The sequence below is a fragment of the Perognathus longimembris genome, chromosome 4 (genome assembly GCF_023159225.1).
Source record: "Perognathus longimembris pacificus isolate PPM17 chromosome 4, ASM2315922v1, whole genome shotgun sequence".
In the NCBI taxonomy this organism is placed as follows: domain Eukaryota; kingdom Metazoa; phylum Chordata; class Mammalia; order Rodentia; family Heteromyidae; genus Perognathus; species Perognathus longimembris.
In genome coordinates this window covers 42,026,949-42,051,681 of record NC_063164.1, presented here as the reverse complement: position 1 = coordinate 42,051,681, position 24,733 = coordinate 42,026,949, and positions in this window count along the sequence as shown.

The window sequence follows — 24,733 nt, the reverse complement described above, 5'->3', positions numbered from 1 at the left end:
CACCCACACTCCCAGTTTGCATGCTTGTTCCCTGATGTGTTCAATCAGCCTCTTTCAGTTTCAACAACAAATATTTGATTTTCTAAAGAATTTCTGCCATAATCATTCAATCAATACTAAATTGTAAATATAAAATACTTCAGTTCTCATATGTTGAAATATATTCAACTTTTTGCTTCATTTTGCAAAGTGAAGTAACATTAATATGCACAATTTACAGAAAAGGGATGGAACAGGTCTGATAAAAATCCTCTACATGGTTAATATCTATGGCAAGCATGAGTCTGTCAATATTCTTTTTCTCAATTACCTATAAAGAGATAAATTTTCTCTGAGAAATGTACATCTAGGAGCTGAGAATGTGGCCTAGTGGTACAGTGCTTGCCTAGCATGCATGAAGCCCTAGGTTCAATTCCTCAGTACCCATAAACCGAAAAAGCTGGAAATGATGCTATGGCTCAAGTGGTATAGTGCTAGCCTTGAGCAAAAGAAGCTCAGAGAGAGTGCCCAGGCCTTGAGTTCAAGTCCCACGTCTGGCAAAAAAAATGTACATCTATTTATACAGTAGATTTCTTACTGTTTCTTCCTTTGGCTGGTCTAATAATTTCATAAAGTATATTGATTTATTTATTCAGTCAATGACTATTTATGGAGCATGGACTTTGTATCCATCACAGTTCTGGTAGCTGGGGGTACAGAGAGTAAATACAGTGGTGATTCATGTTTGAGTATGGGAGAATATGTTCTTTTCTCCCTCTGCTTCACTGGTAGCCCATTCTCCGGTGAAAGGTAATTAACATAAACTGTAGGGAAACTTTGCAGTTCCATAGCAAATGTTGGGCTTTTCTTTATAGTGGCAATTCTTGAAATATCTCTGACAAGAGATTGCCTCAATATTTATTGTTAGAAACTTCTTGCTTGATTGCTCTGATAACTGGGTTGCCATAATTCTGGGAAGACTATAATTTAAAAAGAATTAGTCACATTGATCTTGTAAAAATAATTGAGCATAAGTTTGTATAGACCTATTTTTCCTGCTTCTCCCCACACAACCCTATACCCTGGTAATAAAGAAGGGAAGACCAGAGAATTCTGAGAGTGGATAGAAGAAAACAAGCTGTTTTGGGTATCCTGAAAGTAGAGAATCAACAGTGGCTAGAGATGTAACTTTTTCCCTCTCAGCAGGGTAATGCCTTTGAAACTGGTATTTCTGGGCTCCCAAACTGACTAAGTAATATCCAAGAAAAGTAGAAAGAAATGAAAATGTGCTCTTATAAAAGAAAAAAAATTACTCAGATTGAAAGCTGAACTTGCAGCTTATATATTACATGCGGCATTTTAAGATATGCACATTGTACATATTAACGCAAAGAATGAATTATGCATGTTCTATTGAGTAACTATATTCACACTGCATACTTAGAAGTAAACTGATAATATGGAAATTTTCAGTGAACTCTGATTTATGGAAAGTCTATGAAACTAAAAGAAAATTGCTTAGAATATCGTCTGTTAAACTGCAGGCTTTAGAAAGCCTCTAGAGTCTCTCTCATTTGCAGATTTTCATAGTATTGAATTTTGATATAATAAGCTTTGTTTATATTTATTTTCAGCAATGTCTTTCTAGCTGAGAAAAACTTGTACTAACTTTAAGTTTCTTTGAGCTTGATTTCTGAGTTGAAATTTTAACTTAAAATTTATTAAATTTATCGTTTTATGCTGTTCTTATCTCTCTCAAACAACACACACACATACACATACATACACACACACTTTGTTTCTAAGCTGTAGGAATTTTAATGACACATTTGAAGTTTTTAATAACAAGTTTGTCCAATGTTTAATTTTTATAAGAGATAGAACGATACTTTAAAGATTGTAAGAACATATTTTCCTTTTTCATTAACCTTTTTGACCTACTTTTTATTTGCATTTTAAGATATTAATTTGTTGTTGAAATCTATTAATTATATTATTTGGATTAAAAACTACAAACATGAGTTCAATATAGTTCTTAAAGGTAACAGGCAATTCTCAAAAAGTATTTATGAACACACATTTTCCCCACAGTTCAATTCCTTTCTGTGTTGAAAACTGGTATTGGTAATTCATTTTCAATGAAGTGGACTTGCTACAGGAAAATATAGCCTATTTGGGATGTTGCTTGAAGGATTATGAATCATACTATTTAAACACAGAGATTTAGACATTTGTATTGAAACTTAAGATACATTCTTACTCAATGTGATCATTTTCTTTTCTGGTCAGTGAACATTAATAGAACACAATATGAGAAGGAGGCAGTGAACAAGAGGCTTTCTCCTCCTTTAAATTCACACCCTACTTCTTCATTCTGTCCTTTAATTGATTCCCATGTGGATTAAAAGAAATCTGTCTTCTGAAATAATATAACCCATAACAACTTGTGTTTTGCATCCTCGAATCATGACAAAGCTGTTGGTTTGTGTATGGCCTTGGAAAAATGTTAATTTGTAAGTATGAAAGAGTCTCTCTTGGGTCCTTGAATCAACTTTTTACTTTTCAAATTCATAAATATTTATTTATTTTTCTTAGCATCTATTAGTTGTATAAGGATATTTCACTTTGACATATCTAAATAGGCTTACAACATATTTTGGTTAGAGTTATCCCTCCATCATTCTGAAATCTTTCTTCCTTCCTTCCCAAAAAATTCTCAGCAAACTTCACTGTTTAAATCCACTCATTCACATAAGGTACTGAAACTACATTCATCCTCTTTATCCTCTCTATTGAGCCTTCCCCTTCCTATTGGTAAGGGCTCCCTGGATCAGATCTGTTTTTCATAGCTGTCACTTTTCTTTGAAACATAGTAATAGTTGTTCTGCAAGATAGCAACCAACCCCCCAAAAGCATAACTATATGTCCAAATGTAAACGTCATTAAAGAAATAAACCATACTGTACAACCCAGAGAAGGGGGGAATTGGGGAGGAGGGAAGGTGGGAGAAAAATGAGGGTGGAGGTAATAAGTTTGATAAGAAATGTACTCACTACCTTACTTATATAACTGTAACCTCTCTACACATCACCTTAATGATAAAAATAAAATAAAAAAAGAAAGAAAAGAAAATCAACCAAAAATTATGCCCACACAAAAAAGAGTAAACCATAATATCAGAGAGAAAAAACATAATACAAGATATAGATCAATAAACACTGTGAAATTATAATTTGGTAAAAGGAGTTAAAAATTGCTAGAGCTTAAAGTGTGCCTTCTTTTTTAGGCATATATTAATTGTCATCATTGTAGTATTTCAAAACCATCTTTTCAGTTAGTTTATGTTTTTCACGTGTGCTACTTCTGTTATCCAACAGCTTTCAAGGAGTTTCACTATGCCATCTTCATTTACAGTTTGAATACATTTCAGTGCTATTCACCCTCTAACATTCTCTTCTTTTCTCCATTTCTCTAATCCCCTCAAACAGGCCCACAGTTACAAATGATTATGGTCCTGCATGTGTTCAGTTTTAAGTTTATCTTTTGGTTCTAGCTTCCACATATGAGAGAAACATGTGACCAAATCCTATCTGAAAGAACTTGAAAGGAATGCTGAGAGGAACAAAGCAATGCAAGTAGCTCTGCTTTTCCTTGGGCTGGATTCTCTGCTCTTTAAACAGGAGGTTTTTATTTTTTCTCTCCTTTTTTTAGAAGGGTATTCCTCAATAAACAGAGCGTGTTGAACATAATTTACCCTTTCTCAACGACTCAGGCTCATCATAATGAATTTGGTTACTATACTCAACTGTATTAGCAAGATGCCCTCAAGAGCCATTAAGGTATGCAGTACTGCTTGTCCCTACTAACTAACTGCTCCCACCTGACCTAAATGTTCCTGCCTGCAGTCCTTCCTCAGTACAGTGCTCATCAAATAGAAAATAGGTTTGGAAACTTGAGGGAGATATACGTAGGGATACATCCAAACATGATTTTTGCCTCTGTTGTTTAAAATTGAAATCACTTCCTAAATTTTATCGGCTTTACAACATCTGCCATTACCATGACACATTTATGGGAGGGCATAAATGAGCATTGCTAGATGTAATAAGAGAATTGTTGTATTGAATGCTAAATGTACCTAGACATATATGCAGAAGACAAGATTACCGTGAGGCCAAGCAAAATCCCAGTGAAAATTTTCTCTTCCAGTTTACTTTTGGAAAAAGTTTGTAGTTTGTAATTCATTATATGAAATTATACACATGCAATAGTTGAACAAATAGATTATATGTGAAGTCATTAAAACAATGTTTTTATTAAAAATTCATGTAATATAAATTTCTAATGGAAGAATTTCTTGGAATATCTATGTAGGATTCTTTGATTAAGACCTGAAATTTGTATATTTTTCTGGGGCATATTATCATAATTCAATGTATGGATATAATGTATAATAATACAATCAGGGTAATAAGTATTTCCATACCTTCATATTTTAACCATTCGATACGTTGGGAATTTTTTATTCTTCTGGCCCTGCTGGAGTATATTACAGACTGTTTTAATGAGTAGCACCTTACTGTGCTATAGAAAAACCAGAATGAATTCCTCCTCTATTTGTTCCACTCTCCCGCTCTTCCCAGTCTCTTGGGACTACTATTCCATCTCATTCTTGTTTTAGATTGACTGATATTCTACATATGTTTAAAATATGAAGTACTTGTCTTTCTGTGTATGTCTTATTTCACTGAACATGATAACCTCCAGTGGTATTCACGTTTCTGAAAAATGACAGGATTTTATTTATTTATTTTTATGGCTAGATAGTACTCCTTTGCATATCACACCACATTCTTTTAATATTGATTGGCATGTGGGTGTACTCTATATTGTGTCTACTTTGGATGTTACTGCAACAAATGTGAAGGTACTAGTTTCTTTTTGATATAGCAGTTCCATCTCCTTTGGATAGACACACAGTAGTGTAATTGCTATATCATATGAGATAGTCTTGTTTTTTAATATTTTTAAAAGATTCCCCATGCTGTATTCATTTATAGCACCACAGCATTTCCCTTTGTTTACTTTCCAATTAGTGTTTCTTTTGGTGATTTTTGGTTTTTGTCTTTTTAGGTGATAGACATTCTAAAATTCTAACATGAGATATCATTTCATTTGGGGATTTGATTTGTATTTTCATCATATTAGTGAGATTAAGATATTTTATCATATGTGTGTTGCTCATTTGTATATTTTCTTTTGAGAAAGGTCTAATTAGTTCTTTAGCTCATTTTAAGATTGATTTGTTTTGTTGATATTCAGATTTCTAAATTACTTATATATGCTGATATTAATCAGTTGATTGGCTTACAAATGGTTGCTCCATTCTGTAGATTGTATTTTATTCTCTTGATTGCTTCCTTTGCTATGCAACAGCTTCTTAGTTTGATGTAATCTTATTTGTCCATTTTAATTTTTGTTATTTGTGATTATACTAATAGCCTCAAGTGATTTTTCTATTTTTTTCTTCATAGTTTCAAATTTTACATTGGGCTTTGGAGCCTTTTTAATGTGTGTGTGTTTGTGTGTGTGTGTGTGTGTGTATGAGAAAGAGAGATAGAAAGAGAAAGCCATTTTCTTTCTTATGCATATGGATATCTAATGTTGCCAGTACTGTTTGTTGAAGAGATTGTCTTTCTCCATTGTATATTCATGGTACATTTGTCAAAAGTCAGTTTGTTGTGTGAGTGTGGGTTAATTCCTATGTTCTATGTTTCTAGTAGTTCCTGCTTCATGAATATTATACATACATTTATTTTAATTGGGCAGGGACTGTGGCATTCAAACTGCCTTACTTTTTTTTTATTAAGCTTTTTTTCTTTAGTGTCAAAGTGTGATACAGAGGGCTTACAGATTCATATGTAAGGCAGTGAGTACATTTCTTGTTTAACTTGTTACCTCCTGCCTTACATTTTTAAGTTGTTCTTTACATTTTCTAATGCATCTCATCCATCAGTTACAAACACATGTCTTAATATCATGTTGAATTTAGTATCATACTAAGCAGAAATGATTTTACTAATTAAAATTATGGTAAAATGTTCTAAGTAAGAGCAACAACACAAATTTATTCAAGAGCTTGTACTGTGTAATAGTTTAAATTCTTGAAATTGGGTTGCAATGTACATCTTTTTATTTTCTTAGAAAGCTGCAATACAGGAAAGGAAGAGCTAGCATATCCAATTTGTTGGAAAGGGTAAGTGGAACTCAGAATATCCAGTTATTGTTAAAGGGGACAGAAAGTACAGTGTACACATCTGAGTTTTGGGAAAGTATGTATTTACTAAGGCATTTACATCTGTGCTCAAAGTATACTCTTACCTCCAAAGCCAGTCATGCTTGCATAATTTTGTCAAGTTTTCATTCAAAGAAAAAAATTTAAATACAAAGTATTAAGAGTAAGAAAGCAATGTATTTCATCCTATGTTAAAAAAGCACAAGCTGAATCTTATTATTCTAGGTTGCTGATTAAATATTTAACTTTACATTTGACACATGTATTAGCAGAAATAAAATAATTTTTTCTCTTAAAAAGTAATCACACCTCTGTTCACATGCTATTTATACTTGTTTCTCTTAAATCTGTTTCTAGCTGAGTGCTTGGTGACAATGGCTATAACTGTTGCTGAAGTGTGAGTAAATAGTTACAGTCTATTATTGTTCATTCCAGATGTCAACTCTCATTCACATTCTACATTTGCAATATATATATAAATATGCATATATATATATTCTTCAGTGTTATTTAAACAAAACATCTTGTACTTTTACCATAAGTTAAAACATACTTGAAGTAAAATATTGATTAGAATGTAAGCCCAAATATATGTTCTCTGTAAGCAAACACAGACTAAAATCTACAACAAAATAGCTTAAAAAGTGTGACAATAGTAGGAAAATAAAATCTGTAAAGTGGAAAAAGAAAAATCAAAGAGTATAAACAAAATAGAAGTTAAGCAAAAAAAAATCATCTATTTTCATGCAGTTTGTGATGAATTTTAGAGTAGGAGTTGACAAAATATGGCCCAGAATCTAGCTCTTTGTTCTCATTAACAAAGTGTTACTGGAAATGTAGTCGCAACTACTCACATTTGTATTGTGGATGTCTGCTTTAGCTCTCCACTGCATGGAGAAATAGTTAGGACAAGGGATCTTTGGGCCAGTTGATGCTTCACTTTGGTTGATGCTTCCTTCTCTGTGGTTTGTGTTGCAGCTGGCATGGTGAGAAGGGCAGGGAGTAAAGACTCACTGTGCCTCTCAGGCAATAGTCCTCTCTGGATCCATCAAACTTGATCATTCTTTGAATAATGGCCAGGGCTTCACTTACGCTTCTAAATCTCATTCATATGCATGTGTTTAAGAAAAATGTAATGTAGAATAGTAGAGGTAAGAGATATGGGAAATGGGTTTCCTGGCCTTATTTACAAAGTCATGCCAGTTTAACATAACAAGCTGCCTAGCACAATCAGTAAAGTTCTAATAAAGAAAACTACTTGTCCAGTATTTGCTTATAGCAAATATTTTTGAATGATCAATAGCAGAAACTCAAAAACTTGAGGAAGAAAGGATACCTGGCAATTTATTTTATGAGATTTATTTTTAATACCCAAACCAAACATAGGCATTATAAGGAATAAAAGAAGAAAATAAAGAAATAATATATTTTCCAATTCTATACTGAACATAGACATGGAATATGTAACATATTAGGAAATACATTTTCAACATCATATTACAAGGGTAAAAGGCCATGGCCAAGTCCAGCACCAGTGGCTCATGCATGTAGTTCACGTTACTCATGAGGCTGAGAGCTGAGGATGGAGGTAGAAAGCCAGCCTAGGTTGGAAAGTCCATGAGACTCTTACTTCCAATTAGCCACTAAAAAGCCAGATATGGAGTGTGGCTCAAGAGCCAAAGTGCTAAACTTGAACACAAAAGCTCAGTGACAGAATCTAGCCTTGATTTCAAGCCCAGGACAGGACAAACAAAAAGGGCAGGGGTCATATTCAAATAAAGTTTAAACCATACAGCATAATGTATCATATTAAGAAAGACAGGAATATTTCATATATTCATTGTAAGTATAAGTAGATATCTTAAATTTCATTTTTTATGCAAAAAATAACTTTCAGAAAAAAAGAGTAGTGGAGACATTACTCAATATCCTTAAAAATCTTATATTCAATAATAATACTACAGCTTTGATCTAGTTTTCAGGATTCTGCTGAAGTCCTTGTTAGTAAAGATAGACAAGAAGAAATTAATTATATGGAATAAAATTTAAAATGCCTTCTTTTGTAGGTGACATTATTATGTATTTTAGATATATAGACTCAAAGCAATCCTGCTAGTTGCTTGCTAGCTTTCTGTATGAATTACCAAGTAGTTAATAAAATATACAGAATGGAAATGGGAGCCATGAGGAAGACATGATAAGATTGTCTCTTATGACATGCAAATACATAATAATAAATGCAAAATAATAAGTTACATCAATGTGCTTTATGTAACTGTTAAAGTGAGAAGTTACTTTCATTGGAGAGTATATTGTGCTGGAGAAGCTTGCCAAAAGTACTTGTTGCAGCTCATCTTTTGGAGGGTCAGAAGAGACTCCCAGAAATTTCTGAGTTTTGAAGCTTTACTCTAAAGCTGCTCAGAAGACCATGGGGAATTTGCCAACTGGAAGTTGCATGTGTCACTGCTACTGGTTAGTGTTAGTGCTTAGTGTAGTACATGGAAAATCCACACCTGAACTAAGAATTGCAGGGCTGCTTTTTTACAGATACACTTTAACCTCATTCTAGGTACTATAGTAAAAAAGATATCCAGTTTAGTTTCCTTATTGTAGACCTGAAAACCAGCAGATTTGCAACGGAGTGGTAATACATCAACAACTGACACACCATTCATTTCACACCTAGGTATTTATCTATGAGAAATGAAAAGCTGTCCTTATAAAGATGAGTTATACAAAAATACATACCACCCATTCAAAAACTATTCAGAAATAAACGATACCAAAAGCCTGATAGTAAAAAATATGGATAAATCTCAAAAATATATGGATACCAAGTGGCCAGATAAAAAGTGGATTGGCTGTATAGTACACTTTAAAGTATGGAAGACAAATACCAAAAACCTATCTATAGCAAGCAATCAATAAAATAGATTTACTGTTTTTTTTTTTTACTTGAAAAGAAAGTGTTGTTAAAAAATAGGATCATGGGAGAAATTTCAAGGAAAGTAGGTAAAGAGTATGTGGGTAACCAAGAAGTCTATTTCAAAATGATGAAGAAAAATTATTGGTGGAAGTAGCTAGGAAAGCAAATTACTTTGAGTTTGGTGAGATCAGATGTGCATATATTTGGAAAGTTCCCACTCTTTCATACTAGCCAGTTTCATTAGGGAGTATGTATGTATTTTTTACACATCAGAAAAAATTGAAATATTATGACAAAAAGAATGTACTACTTATAACAGTGAGTTTAACTAATGTTTTATGATTTAATGAAAACACCTAAGTACTTGTTCAAGAACCTAATTTTACTACATAGTAATTTGTTATGGTGAACATTGTGATCATTATTATTGTAACAGAGGCTTTTCTTTAGATTTCCTTGTAGTGTAAATGCTCAAGAATTCCAGTGACTTTTCCATTTGTATTATGCTAACTTAGTCCAGAACCTTAAGCAGAGATCTTTTCTTTGAGCTGGTTTCCTGTTTAATGATCTGTAAATGAAACTGTTATTGCTTCTTTGGCTCTCATTTATGAGCACCATTATTTCTCAGTGGGTTGTCTTTTAGACAATAAAGGTAGAAAAGGTATTTAAGCTTGTCAGGGATTTATTGACATAAATCAGAGAGAAGTTGGGTCAAGATGAATGACAATGGTTTTCCATGTAGGATCAAGGGATAAGTTTTTAAGATGATGACACAATTGAAGATATATGATTGCCTTGGAACAATATCATCCTTCTATTCAAGACTGATTCATTGCAGTTTTATGCTATGTCTAAGAAAAGCAATAAATGTTTGGTTACACAAACAAGCAAAGGCCACTAAGTATGAAATCAGCCTTTTAAGAATTTTGTGGGTACTAGTCTATGATCATCAAAACACTTTATTTGGAATTAAGGAGCCATGATGGAAGGCAGGGAGAGGATAAAATGAGTGATTATCAGAAACCAATCAAGTTCATATTGCTCATAGTAATTTTAGTAAATACACAATTTGAAGGCTTATTGCTCCCTTGTCTCTCATCAACAGAGAAGAAGGAAATTGAAATTGCAGAAAACATAAGCTTATTTGATACCTCAAAAATTTTAAAGTCTCTCTGGAGTAATTTGGGGGTAATAATAATAAAGTTTCTCTAATTGGAGAACAATAACCACTTTATAGCTAATTAGTGTGAGAAATATTGTTGATGTTTGAAGCTGCAAATATTAACTGGAAAGGAAAAACATTCACTCATGCAGGAATATTGTAATTTCTGGAATTTTAAGTTTGTGATCTACATTCACTCTTCATTTTAGTGTCATTCATGTGATCAAATTTCATATTTTTACTTTATGTGTCTTATGTCCATCATTTTCTTATTTTATATAAAAACATGCAGATCCAAATTTTAAGACTGATAAAAGCACAGCTTCTAATGGTTTGATAGCTTTAAAAAATAAGAAAGGTAGTCATAAAAGTAGCCAAATGCACTATTGGTTAAAATGTCACTTTAGAAGATGAAATTTGATTTATTTCATGGATAGATTTAGTGAGGATAAGGAAAAAGAGATTTAAGAGATATAAGTGCTTAAAGCACTTAGAATGACTCTTCAGCAGCTTCCGCTTCTTTTATGAAGGAAGAAGGCTTAAGAATCAATTGTGTGCTGAGAATTTTGATGGTTGATATTGCCATATAGAAGTTTGCAAGTTTGGGGTTGAAAATTCTGATTTTTCTAATTGTTGAAGTTGTGTTCCCTTAATATTCACTGTGATGCTTCTTATCAGATTTAACGACTGTGTTTCTGAAATAAACTGGGTATTTGCAGTAGAGTAGATCTTAGATCTGTCTCTCTCTGTGTCTCTGTCTCTGTCTGTCTCTCTCTCTCTCTCTCTCTCTCTCTCTCTCTCTCTCTCGCAGGCACGTGCACACACAAACACACACACACACACACACACACACACACACACACACACACACACACACACACACAACCAAACCTGTAAATCTGTAAACCTGTGTAGGGCAAAACCCCCTTACTTTGTACTAGCAGTCTTCAATTTGTAAGATAATTAACTTTTGGTAGAGGTAAATGCCATTGTATATGTGTGTTAAATTTTTGTTCAACCAGTACAATTGGTGTTAAAAGTGTTAGAAAGTAGATTTTTTTGTAACATAAATTAAACTATTTTAGGACTAAATCTGATGATCAAAAAATTATCACCTATTTTCCTTTCCTTTAATTCTCAACTTGAGAAAAGAATATGGTTCCCCCGACCCATCCCCCTCCACCATAGGAAGGATAAAAACCAAGAAGGCAATTTCTTACATTGTATCCACTGATAATTGGTATCTGCCTTTAGCCCTATGCATTAGACCATATTTTATATAGCACATTGAAAAATTTATTTTAATTAAATACCCTGAATTTTACTGTTGGGGTAAGTAAGATTGCTTACTAATGCCGGGCTTTTGATATAAATGTTCTTGTGAACAGCACAGTGTGGAAATCAACAAAAGTTTCTGATTTTTGTTTTGAAGGAATATATGCTCTAAGTTCTGACAATAGGGAGTTTTTACAAGTAAAATTCTGTAATACCACTTTGTATTTTGGATTAGAATATGGTATTGCTTGATGAAAATATTCCAAATAGTTTTAGAAAATTGAATGCCCCAAAAGTTTTAATTTAAAATGTCACTTGAGATACATAATCCCAATTTATTGCTATTCTTATAAAACCTGTTGCTTTAACCAACCGATAAATGTCACCATTTAGGATCTCTAGATATTCTGGTGACTGTGGAAGCTGTGTGGATGGAAAAAAGGAGGGAATTCTCTCATGCTTGGGATTTACCATTAAATTGTGATTTATGTATTTTTGTTTCTTCACCTTATTTTTCAAAATTGAACATAGCTTATTAATCTTCTATGAAAAAAATATTTCAAAGTATATACATACATACATATATATTGTTTATATATATGCATAAACACACACTCATATATATATATATATATATATATATATATTTACCAAGAAATGGTTCTATTCCTGTTTTATCCCCTTTCACTACCATGTCTTGAATTTCCATGTTAAGAGGAATGGCTTACTTCAATATAAAATTCTATTGAACCAGAGAACCTAACTGTCAATGTTAAGATGATGATGTGATAAGAACATGGACATTGTACTCTTCAGTGGCAGATAAGCAAGTGGAAACTTGCGTATTTGAAACTATATTTTCTTTAAAGAGCTCACATTGAAGCAATATGTATGATTTTCATTTTTATTTGTTGCCTAAAAAAGGAAATGTACAGTGCTTTTAGTATAAAAATATAAAATTTTCCCCAAATATGAAAGCGAAAATATATATATATGTATACACATGTACACACAAACACATACATAAACAATTGAGATATATAAGAAGCAAAGGACCTAACATCCCTAATTTAAAAGGTTTACAGTTTGGTGTATCATACTAAGACTTTTTTGTGCAGATGATGTAGCTGAATATCTATTTTCTGTGGTTGAGAGTCAAAAGACATGTCATGCTTTTCCACGTCATGAATATTTACTAACTCAAACCTAAGATATACTTCAAAACTCAACTAAGTAAATAAATGTTACTCATCCTTTTGTAGTAAGAAATATTTTTTACAAAAGTTAAATATCAAAAGAAAGACCTTGATAGACTTACATGACCCTAGCATATCATCTGAACTCTTACTTTAAAACAAGACATAAAGAACTAGGAAATTGAAAGGGAATACCAAAATCAAGAGACACAGGGTAAAAAAAGCCAACTACAAAAGCAATACTTGCAAAACTGTTTGGTGTAAGTGAACTGAACACCTCATGGGTGGAAAGGGAAAGGGGGAGGAGGGTGGGGGGAATGAGGGATGAGGTAACAAACAGTACAAGAAATGTATCCAATGCCTAATGTATGAAACTGTAACCTCTCTGTACATCAGTTTGATAATAAAAATTTGAAAAAAAATAAAACAAGACATAAAACAGTAGAGAAAAAGAAATAAAATGCTTCCTTGAGAATTTATTATCGAGTCTATACTAATAAAATATTAGCAAGAAACGTTTCCATCAATTTGTTGAACAATGTATTCATGTTTTATAGCTAGAAGAGAAGCACATGCACAACAGTGCATGTAATTAAATTGGAAATGTGAGCAAAACTGTATTCTCCTTTGTGTACTTCTTTTAGGACCTCCATGGCTATCTAATGAACAAACTCTGGCATATAGCCAGAAGTGACTCAGTAAGTTCTTGTGTAACATTCTTCATTCTCCTAATATACTTACAGACTGATTAATTTAGTGGCACTATTTAGTTATACAATGTTACCTTAAGATGCCTCAGCTTACCCAGGGTGTTGGTGCATACTTGCTATAGGAGCAAGATAGATAATTGTTTCCAGGGCAGCACAGTAAGTCATTATTTAAAACACACACACACACACACACACACACACACACACACACACACACACACACACACACACACAGAGATGTGAAGAAATAGTTCAGTGGAGAAGTGATTGCTTCATATGCTCAAGGCCTTGGGTTGGATTGCCAGTGCTGAGCAAAAGTCTAAATATTAGGGGTTGATGAACAATAAAGACTTTTTAAAAAGACAATACTTCCTATTAAACAAAAAAGTCTATTTATCAAGAGGTTGTTTGAGTTCACTGTGGCACAGAGGCCTCTGCATCTCATTCTCCTCCCTCTTCTGAAAGTAGTACAGAATCTCAGTGCATACTGTAATGCAGTGGTTTGGCCATTCAACTCAAATAACATTGTTTTAAAAAAGTAATGAAAGATTAAAAAATAAGAGTACCGTGTACTTAAACATTTAAACTCCTCATAAAACTAAGTGGTTTATCTTTGTTGTTGTCATTTTTAATGTACCATATGAAACTATGCCTTTTTTCTTTTGTCTTTCTTCTCCATGTTTTTTTTACCCCTGATGTCACTGTAACTGACTTTGGTACACTGGGTAGTATATGTCCATTTATCAGAATTAGGGAAGGGGAACACCCAAATGGAGAAACAAAGGGTAAAAGGGGAACCAATGCAACAGCAATACTTAGAAGACAATATGCTGTAAACCAACTGTAAAACTGGGGGGAGGGTGGGGAAGGAATTGGGGGGATAGGGGGGACAAAAATGAAGGAGGAGATAACAAGTTTGATAAGAAATGTACTCACTGACTTACGTATGAAACTGTAACCCCTCAGTGCATTACTTAGACAATAAATAAATACATAAATTAAAAAAAAAACACCTCAGAAACAATGATAATGACAAGTCCTTAGCTTTGAGCCAGGGATAGGGCCTAGTGGTAGAGTGCTGCCTCACATACATGAAGCCTGGGATTCCATTCCTCAACACCACATATATAGAAAAAGCCAGAAGTGGCGCTGTAGCTCAAGAGGTAATAGTGCTAGCCCTGAGTAAAAATAAGCCAGGGACAGTGCTCAGGCCCTGAGTCCACACCCCAGAACTGGCAAAAGAAAAAAGACTTGCATATTCTAAGCCCCAGGACTGGAAAAACAAAACAAATCTTTAGCATTCTCAGCACATGTAGACAGTAATGAGAATTAAGAGGTACCCTGAACAGTGGATTTAATGTGAACATGACTTTGACAGATTACCAGACAGCATAATGCTCACATGTTTCTTTCATGGAAGTTTATCCTGAAGATTCCAGTTTTTCATTGTGCTTCTGTGTGATATTGCGCTATGTATTTTCCCACTGTGGTGTTCATGGTTTTATACAGTTTTACAAACATAAAAACTAGGCTCATATACAAATTCAGCATATAGAGAATACTTTTTCTTCAACATGCCAATTACAGATTAAAAATCCCTTCCATTTTCTAATTAGCTTCTTCATGCCTGTTATTCCATCTCCCCTCCTCTTACCTATTTGTTGAATGTGGAAATGGTACTTCAAGAGATGGTCTCGAAGTTCCATTTCAAGACATCATTCCCAGAAGGCATTACTTTTCTGTGACTTAATTTTCTTTCTTTTTGTCAAAGTGACATTTATGAGTGGTATGATTTTTAACTTGTTTTTGCTTTTTAACTTTTTTATTATTTTTATTTAATTTTATTTTAAGGTAATGTACAGAGGGGTTACAGTTACATATGTAAGGTAGTGAATACATTTCGTATCAAACTTGTTACCTCCTTCCTCATTTTTCTCCCACCTTCCCTCCTCCCCACTCACCCCTCCCAGTTGTATAGTTAGTTTACAACATATTGTCTTGTGAGTATTGCTGTTGCATTGGGTCAAATTTTACCCTTTGGCTCACCATTTTAAAGTTCCCCTTCCCTTCCCTAATTCAGATAAATGCATATACAATTCCCAGGGTGACAAAATCAAATACAGTAAAAGTGGGCTAAACCATAGGGAAGATAAGAGAAAAAAAATAATTTCACATAGTATGTTAAAATAACAACAACAAAGATAAACTGCTTGTTTCTATAACTTGGAGTTCATTTCACTTAGCAGTATCTTATGTGATCATATGTACATAGCTATCGAGCTATTGTGATCATCTGCTGCTTTTACATGTCTAACTTTGCTTTATTATGTTTCGACAGATTCTTTTCATCTGCAAGTTGCAGATGTAGAAGATAGGTTGTATTTTTAAAAGATTGAGGCTTGTAAAATGGTTGAGAGCAGCTGTTTTTTTTTTCTAAAGAGTACAACTTCCCAAATTCTCCTGCACAGTTTCTCTTGGCCAAATGTAGATTGTTCTTCTTCTGTTCTGTTTCTCTGGTTGGTAGAATGAAGACTGATCACTTGCTGTCTACTCCTCCACCACTGCCTTACAGTCCTGGTTCCTTTATCTGCCATCTCCTTGTTCACATATCTGCCTGGTACCTGGCAGAGATAATAGAAATTGTATCCACATACCTTCCATCTTGAGTCTTCATGACTATACATTTAGGAAGTTGTGCCATTCTATAAAGTACCAGGAAGTATTTTTGCAGGCTTTGGGCCTAGCTGGAGTTGATGGGGGTGGGAGTTCAGGATCACTACAGCATAGGAAGTTGTGCTACCCAGAGCGAGCCACATCTCACTCAGCAATATGATGAGAAGTGTGGTATTTGCTATTTCCCACCCTACTCCTTCCTTTCTAAGGAAACTTGCCTTCCTCCTTAATAAACATAATGAACATGAAGGTTACCAGTAGATTTCTTTCTATAGGTGACATAGAAAAATTAAACTTAAGGAGCTAGGAATATGGCCTAGTTGTAGAGTGCTTGCCTAGCATACATGAAGCCCTGGGTTTGATTCCTCAGTAGCACATATACAGAAAAATCCAGAAGTGGCACTGTGGCTCAAGAAGTGCTAGCCTTAAGCGAAAGAAGCCAGAGACAGTGCTCAGGCCCTGAGTTCAAGCCCCAGGGCTGGTAAAAAATTAAACTTAATTTAAATGCTAAGGCTTTCAGATATTTTTTTTCCTGCTTGGTCATAATCTCTAAATATAGTATAAAGCAGAAAAAAGTATGTTTCTCCTTGGACAATAGTGTGAGAATTATTCATTTAACAAAATATACATCAGAATAATATCAGATATCTTCAAGCCTTAATGTAATGACCTTTTTGATAGTTTGAAAGTAAAGCATGCTGATGTTAAAACTGTGTGATATTATATTCCTATGACTCAATTTCTTTGTAGTTCCATGCTATAATAGCATGTATATAGATCATCTGACCACTATACCTGAAAAGGACTTGATTTGACTGAGACTACAAAGTTTAAAGTTCTATCATTAAGATTCTTGGAAATATGCACTATACAAATGACATTTAAAGAATCATTCAATGTGTCTCAAACAATGAAGCGGCATGAAGGGTTCTGCCAGCCATCAATTCCAATGATCCTAGAGAACTGAACAGAAAGTGCAAAGATGAGTCAGACTGTGATAAAACCTAAATCTGTGACAGGATTTTTTTTTCATCAAAATGAACTACAATGAAATAGTGCCGAGGGGAACCTTGAGACTATTAGGAGGTTGTTTTGTCCTATCACTGGAGTTAGAAAGTTTTGTGGTATTTTTGTTTCCACACAAGAGGAGTAGCTGCATGCCATTGGGAATATAAAATGTTTCCCAGAATGGGCTAATTCAGCCTCCATGGGATTTCAAGAAGTGTAAGAGAATAATAGATAAGGAGGGCCCAAACTTCTGGTGCAGGCTGATGAATGTGAGAGGTGGAAGTGAGGGAGACATTTGCAGGAACTGAAAGATGGTCTGAGAAGCTAGAAAGAAGGATGCATCTTGGAAGGACATCTGAAAATAGGTTGATTTGTGTGCTACCAAATGTCAAATAAATTCACTCAGAAATGAGAAGAACTAATCCTTAAATGAAAAAAACCTTGCAGCGTAGTTGTGATCGTAGATGTAATGGTTGGATCCCCATTTGGAGACAACACAGAACAGAAAAAATAATCTTAACCCTCCAAGTCTAGACATCAAACATGTTTGAATGGTAGCAGGATATCAATGCATATCCTGACATCAGGACTTTGCAACCCACAATTCAGCTTCCACTTTAAATAGTGCTTAGTGCTACTATGAATCCCATGGCAGCACACCCTGTACTCTGAAAATCTGGTGGCCATCTTGGGCTTTTGTTGACACTGTAAGTATTAAGTGAAATCTTCCATAGAAATGAGTGCCTGCAAGCTATGTCCTTTGCCAAGCAGAAGCTCTGCAGGTTGATGCAATCCCCTTTGTTCAACCTTTCTTTGATTTGTTGTGTTTCTGGGTATTTATTAAGAAAATTTTGACCTGTGCCAAGGAGCCCTAGTGTTTCTCCTATTCTTTCCTGCAATGTTTTCAGGGTATCTGCTTTTACCTGAGATCCTTGACCCATCTGGAATTGATTCTGGTTCAAGGTGATATATAAGAGTCAAACTTTAGTTTTTTACAGGTGTTGAACCAATTTTGCCAGCACCATTTGTTGGAGAGGCTTTCTTTCTTTCTTTCTTTCTTTTTTTTTTTTGGCTGTCTTTCTTTTACCCCACTTTTTTTTGGCTCTCTTATCAAAGATTAGTTGTCCATAGGTCTGCAGGTTCATTTCTGGATCTTCAGTTCTATTTCATTGTTCCTCAGGCCTGTTCTCGTGCCAATACCAAGGTGTTTTTATTACTATTGCTCTGTAATAGTGCTTGAAGTTTGGTATTGATATTCCTCCGGCACTGTTCTTCCTGCTAAGAATTGGTTTTGCTATTTGGAGGTCTCTTATTGTTCCATTTGAATTTTTGTATTGCTTCCTTTATTTCATTAAAGAATGTTGTTGGGGTATTGATGGGTATTGCATTGAATTTGTAGATAGCCTTTGGCAGGATTGCCATTTTCACAATGTTAGTCCTCCCAATCCAGGAACATGGAAGTTTTCTTCCACTTCCTTAGTTCTGCTTTAACTACCTTTTCCAGGTATTTAAAGTTTTCATCATAGCGGTCTTTCACTACGTTGGTTAAGGTTATTTAGCTTTCAAGATAAATAGAAAACTCACAGACTGGGAGAAGATCTTCACTGACCGTACAATAGACAAGGCCTCATATTTAATGTATATTTAGAACTCAAAAAAATTACATTCCCAAAAACACATTCTCAAAGAAACAATTTTCCTATTATTAAGTGTACTAAAGACTTAAAGAGAGACTTGTGTGAAGGGAAAATGAGAATGGCCAAGAAACACATGAAGAGGTATTCAACATCTCTGGCCATAAGAGAAAAGCAAATCAAAACAATATTGAAATTCTACCTCACCACATTAAGAATGACCATTATTAAGAAAAATACTAACAAAAGTTGCTGACGGGGATGTGGCAAAAAAGGGAACACTACTACATTGTTGGTGGGAGTGTAATAATGTTCAACCACTCTGGAAAGAAGTGTGGAGATTCCCCAAAATGTTAAACATAGAGCTCCCCTATGACCCAGAAACCCCACTTCTGGGCATTTACCCAAAGGATCACAAACAAGGCCATACTAAAGCTATCAGCACAACCATGTTCATTGCAGTGTTATTTGCCATAGCTAAAATATGTAATCAATCCAGATGCCCTGCAGTAGATGAATGGATCAAGAAAATGTGGTACATATACACAGTAGAATCCTATGCTTTTTATCAGAAAGAATCACATTGCTCCATTCAGAAGGGGATGCAAAGACTTGGAAAAAATCACGCTAAGAGAAATGAGTCAGACTGAATGAAATATAGACTCTGTTTTCCCTCATTGGTAATAATTAGTATATGTCTAGGATAGTCCCAGAAGAGTATCACAAGAGCTCAATGACCATGTACATATGATCATATAAGATGATGGTAAGTGAAATGAACTCCAAGACATGGAAATTAGTGGTTTTTCATTGTTATTTGTAGTGTGCTATGAGAAATTATTTCTTTTTTCTTTTGTTTTTCTTCCTTATGGTTTGTCCCCTCTTGTCTCTGTATTTGATTTTGGCACCCTGGGTATTGTATATATGTTTATCTGAATTAGGAAGGGATGGGGAACATCAAAATGGTGAGCTAAAGGACAAAGCGTGAACCAATATAACATTGATACTTACAAGATAATATATTGTTAACCAACTGTACTACTTGGTAATGGGGGTAGGGAAGGAGGGAAGGTGGGAAAAAATGAAGAAGGAGTTAACTAGTTTTACAAGAAATGTACTCACTACCTTACCTATGTAACTGTAATCCCTTTGTTCATCACCTTAACAATAAAATTAAATTTTAAAAAAAGGAATGAGTGGCCTGTTTTCTACATATTACAGCATGATCACTTGAGGTTATAGTTTGCTTTTATTCTTTTAAAATTCAAGGAAAAACTAGTCAAAATTGGGAAATCATGCTGACTTCAAGCTTTAGCAATTTATGGTTTATCATTTTTCTGTTTGTAAATTAAAAGATTTTCTTGAAATGTTATTAATGTATCTGTATGTTTGTAAGATAGAGGTAACGACTTGGCATTTGAAATATGGTCAATAAGGAATTCATACTTAGAGGGAACCTAATATTTCAACTCAAATCTATGCAAACAGATGAGAAATACATCTTTCCATCGTTGAAACAAATGGTGCTTATTGAATCTGGTTGGCTACTATTTCTCCAAGACAAAAAGTGTTAGTATTGGGGCTGGGAATACGGCCTAGTGGCAAGAGGCTTGACTCATATACATGAAGCCCTGGGTTCGATTCCCCAGCACCACATATACAGAAAATGGCCAGAAGTGGTGCTGTGGCTCAAGTGGCAGAGTGCTAGCCTTGAGCAAAGAGAAGCCAGGGACAGTGCTCAGGCCCTGAGTCCAAGGCCCACGTCTGGGAAAAAAACAAAAACAAAAAAAGTGTTAGTATCCTAGGAGCTTGATAGCACAAAGTCAACAACCCCACTTGGTCCTCTTTTACACATTCCATGGGAAACTGTGCTTATATTTAACTAGACTGCTCACTGACAACAAACTCTCTTGGTTTCTACCTCAGGATGTTAGATTCAAAATACTGTACAAATTTTCTCATATTCTCATTGAATCTACTTCAGATTGAAAGTTTCATGCTTTGGGGACCCACTGTTTCATATTTTCATCTCACTGAAAACTAATGAAATTCTAGCAATCTTTCTTACAATTCTGCCCTGTTATTTTCTGGTGAAGATAAATATAACCAAGGCAGGTAGAAGAGGATGGTGGAACAAAGAAGCAAGGAGAACAAAAGGAAGGCATCTCTAATCGCATAATCATAAAAGGGACGACTGGGTGTGTATACATATATCCACATATAGGTATATATGCATGCATAGAAAAAGAGAAGAAAGGAGAAAGAGAAAGTGTCAATGAATTCAGTGTCAATAAGTGTCAATAAATTCAGGGCCTCACATTCTTACTTTGTCTCTTTGGCTTTTTTGTTCAAGGTGTTTCTCTACCACTTGAGCCACATCTTCATTTCTGGCTTTTTAGTGGTTAATCAGAAACAATAGTCTGTCTCATGGATTTGCCTGCCTGGTCTGTCTTTGAACCATGATCTTAAGGTCTCAGCCTCCTTTGTTCCTAGGATTACAGGCATGAGAAACTGATACCTGGCTAGGACTGTATGTTTGATATAATTTTGAGTTTGTTTTCATTGAAAAACATTGCCAGGTTGGATCAAAGAAGGTCATATGGCTAGAATATCTATTTGTTTCCCTCGGAAAATTTTGGCATGTATTTTTGTAATTATTCACTGCATCCTCCCTCACTCTTTGAAGTGCAGCCTCTAGTCCAGTTTTTACCTTTTGACGCTTCCCAACGTTTATGAACATGTGAAATGCTGTAGGTCTATTCACAGCAATCTCAGTTGAGACCTTTGAGGGTAGAAGAATAGAGAAGATTTTCATTCTTACTTTTTTATATAGGTTCCAGTTAACTTTGTGTTTCCTTCAGAGAGGGTGGTACTTCAAGTTGGTAAGTTTTTGTCTGTAGTTCTAATCTAGAATAATCCTATTATTTTGTAAAAGTTAAATTCTAGGGCATTTCTCATTATGAAGAATTAATTTTTCAAACAGGGGACTGTATGTGATGATAGAATATTTTTACGTTTGTCTCAATTAATCTTCCACACAGGGTATTTTTGGAGGGTACAAAAAGACCAGAAGCTGGAACACTGAGGTCTCACTAAATGACTGTTATGTACCATGTGTCAGGTTGCCAAGAAATGATGGCATATGTGGTAGAATTTGGACTGAGATTTGCTCCTGTTATAAGAGAACAGCCCTCCTTAGCTAGCTCAGCAGCAGGACCCCGAGTTCTCAGAATGTGTGCATTCTAATTGAAGTAGCCTAGTTCATTACATCAGATCTTAGAAATGATAAACCCAACAAATGGCTCTTTCTTATTTCTTTTTCTTTTAAGAGACAAAGAAAAAATTAGTCCCTTTAATTAAGAAGAACCAGAGATGAGAAATAGAAAACCCCATTAACTATTGCATAGCAATTTAAAATATTTTCAGTACTTATGGATCACCATGTATCACCAAATTACAAACATGTGTTAATTGCAAAAAAATAAAAGCTTTATTCCTACATATAGAGAGAAATTTAAGTATTAGAATATATACTCCAGGGCTGGGAATATGGCTTAGTGGTAGAGTGCTTGCCTTGTGTGCTTGAAGCCCTGGGTTCAATTCCTCAGCACCACACAGATAGGAAAAGCCGGAAGTGGCACTGTGGCTCAAGTAGTAGAGTGCTAGCCTTGAGCAAAAGAAGCCAGGGACAGTGCTCAGGCCCTGAGTCCAAGCCTCAGGACTGGCAAAAAAAAAAAAAAAAGAAAGAAAGAAAGAAAGAAAGAAAGAAAGAAAGAAAGAAAGAAAGAAAGAAAGAAAGAAAGAAAAAGAATATACACTCCAGGGATATACAACTACCATTTGTAATAGCCATTTGTCAAATAAACATTTTAAACATTTCTTTTTATAAGAATAAGTTTAAAGAGTTAGTTTTCCCTAATTCCTGTTTTAAATGCTTGGGTGGCTACATTTTTTTTAAAACTAGGGTCATGAAAACCAGGATACCTTGGTTCTAAGGGGCTTTCTAGCTGACTTCCTCTGGCTTCTGAGAAACACCTGTGAATGCTGTCATTCACAGGTGAGCTTTAGGCTACTCAAGGCAAGCAGTAAGGCAACTACTGAGTTATATTTCTCCCTTGACACATTTATGTCATTTGTTTGTTACCATAGACAAGACCAGGCACCTCAGGCGTCATTGTCCATTATTATCTCTCTTTAAAATGATTTCTACTAAACAATTTAGGTAGATGGGGATTAGGAAATCCTTGGATTTAGGTACTTCTATATCTATTGCAAAGAATTTTTAAATACCATCCTTAGAACTAAAGAATGTTTTCCCACACACGGAGCCTCCCACCTAAGGCTGTCATCCTTTTTCCTAGGCATCGGGGGTTTAATATCCTTTACAATATCTTGGCATGTAGGATTGGCTGTTCTCTCCTAATGCAGCAGAAGGTCATGGCTTGTGTTATTCCCTTTAAAACTTAATGTATAAACTGAGAATCTCCTGCTGCTGTTGGCATCGATTTAGACCTTTTTTCTTGCTTATTTCTGTTACATCTGCTCAGGATGCACAGGGGATGAGCAAAGATTCAATTTCCTCATCTCTAAAATGCTGGTGATGGTATTAGGTGATCTCTAAGGTCCCTTCAAAATCTAAAATTTTATGTCTCTAATAATGAAAGTTTAAATCACATTAGTAAGAGTAATAGCTTTTCTTAGCCTAATCTGTGGCACAGTTTTCTTAAGTGGCCTACTTTGCTTTAAACACTATCCACAAAGTTGCAGCTTTTCCTCCCTTGATTTCCCTGTATGGTGTACTGTGCCAATGCCCCAACCCCGCAATTCCATAGCTCGGGAGGATACTGAAAATGTTATTAATATGTGTAGGTCACTTTCCCTCCTAGGGAGAGGCAGAATTTGTGATTCACCTTCAGCTCTTATATTCTGTTGTCTGTGTTTCATAGCTATTTAATAAAGTCTGTTGAATGAAGGAACACTGTCACTTTTGTATTTCACTTTGCAATTTGTCAGGTGCTCTCAATGTCCATTGCCTAATAACACAGATTTGTGAAATGTACATTTGAAAGGACTTTTGAGAGAGCTCTATTAATTATTTCCAGTGGGGGGTGATTTTTCCCTGCTTGGCACCATTCAGAACATGTTTTAGTTACTTTATCTGAGGACTGGGTGCTATTGGCTCTTGGTGAGGAGAAGCTAGACCTGCTATATAATTCACAGTATGATAACAACAGCAAGAATGAAACAACAGCTAGAACAACAATAATAACTGCAACAATTCCCCGGGCATGTGAATAATTCTGAGGGTGAGAAATGCTATTCTTATTTTGCAAGATAACTAATATCCTGAAAAGTTATATAAATTGTCAGGGCGATTCAACCCCAGTGCTACTATTTGATAAGTTCATTTCTACTAGCTCTTGCAAATAGCATGGAGATTTCCCCCCTACTTTATTACATGGAAAAAAGAACAGAATTAAGGAGAGTGTTAGTCAATGACATTTCAGGTCTATATTTGTGAATACAGTGCTCCAAAGTGATTCATGATATTTAGGGGAAGAAATGCCATATTTCTTTTCTTTTCTTTTCTTTTTCTTTTTTCCTTTTTGCCAGGCCTGGGGCTTGGACTCAGGGCCTGAGCACTGTCCCTGGCTTCTTTATGATCAAGGCTAGCACTCTATCACTTGAGCCACAGCATCACTTCTGGCTTTTTCTATTTATATGGTGCTGAGGAACCAAACCCAGGGCTTCATGTATATGAGTCAAGCACTCTTGCCACTAGGCCATATTCCAAGCTCTTCTTTTTTCTTTCTAAAGATCCTGACCATCACTTGTTGAGCTCAATGAAAGTTCATTTTATTCATTATTGTGATTT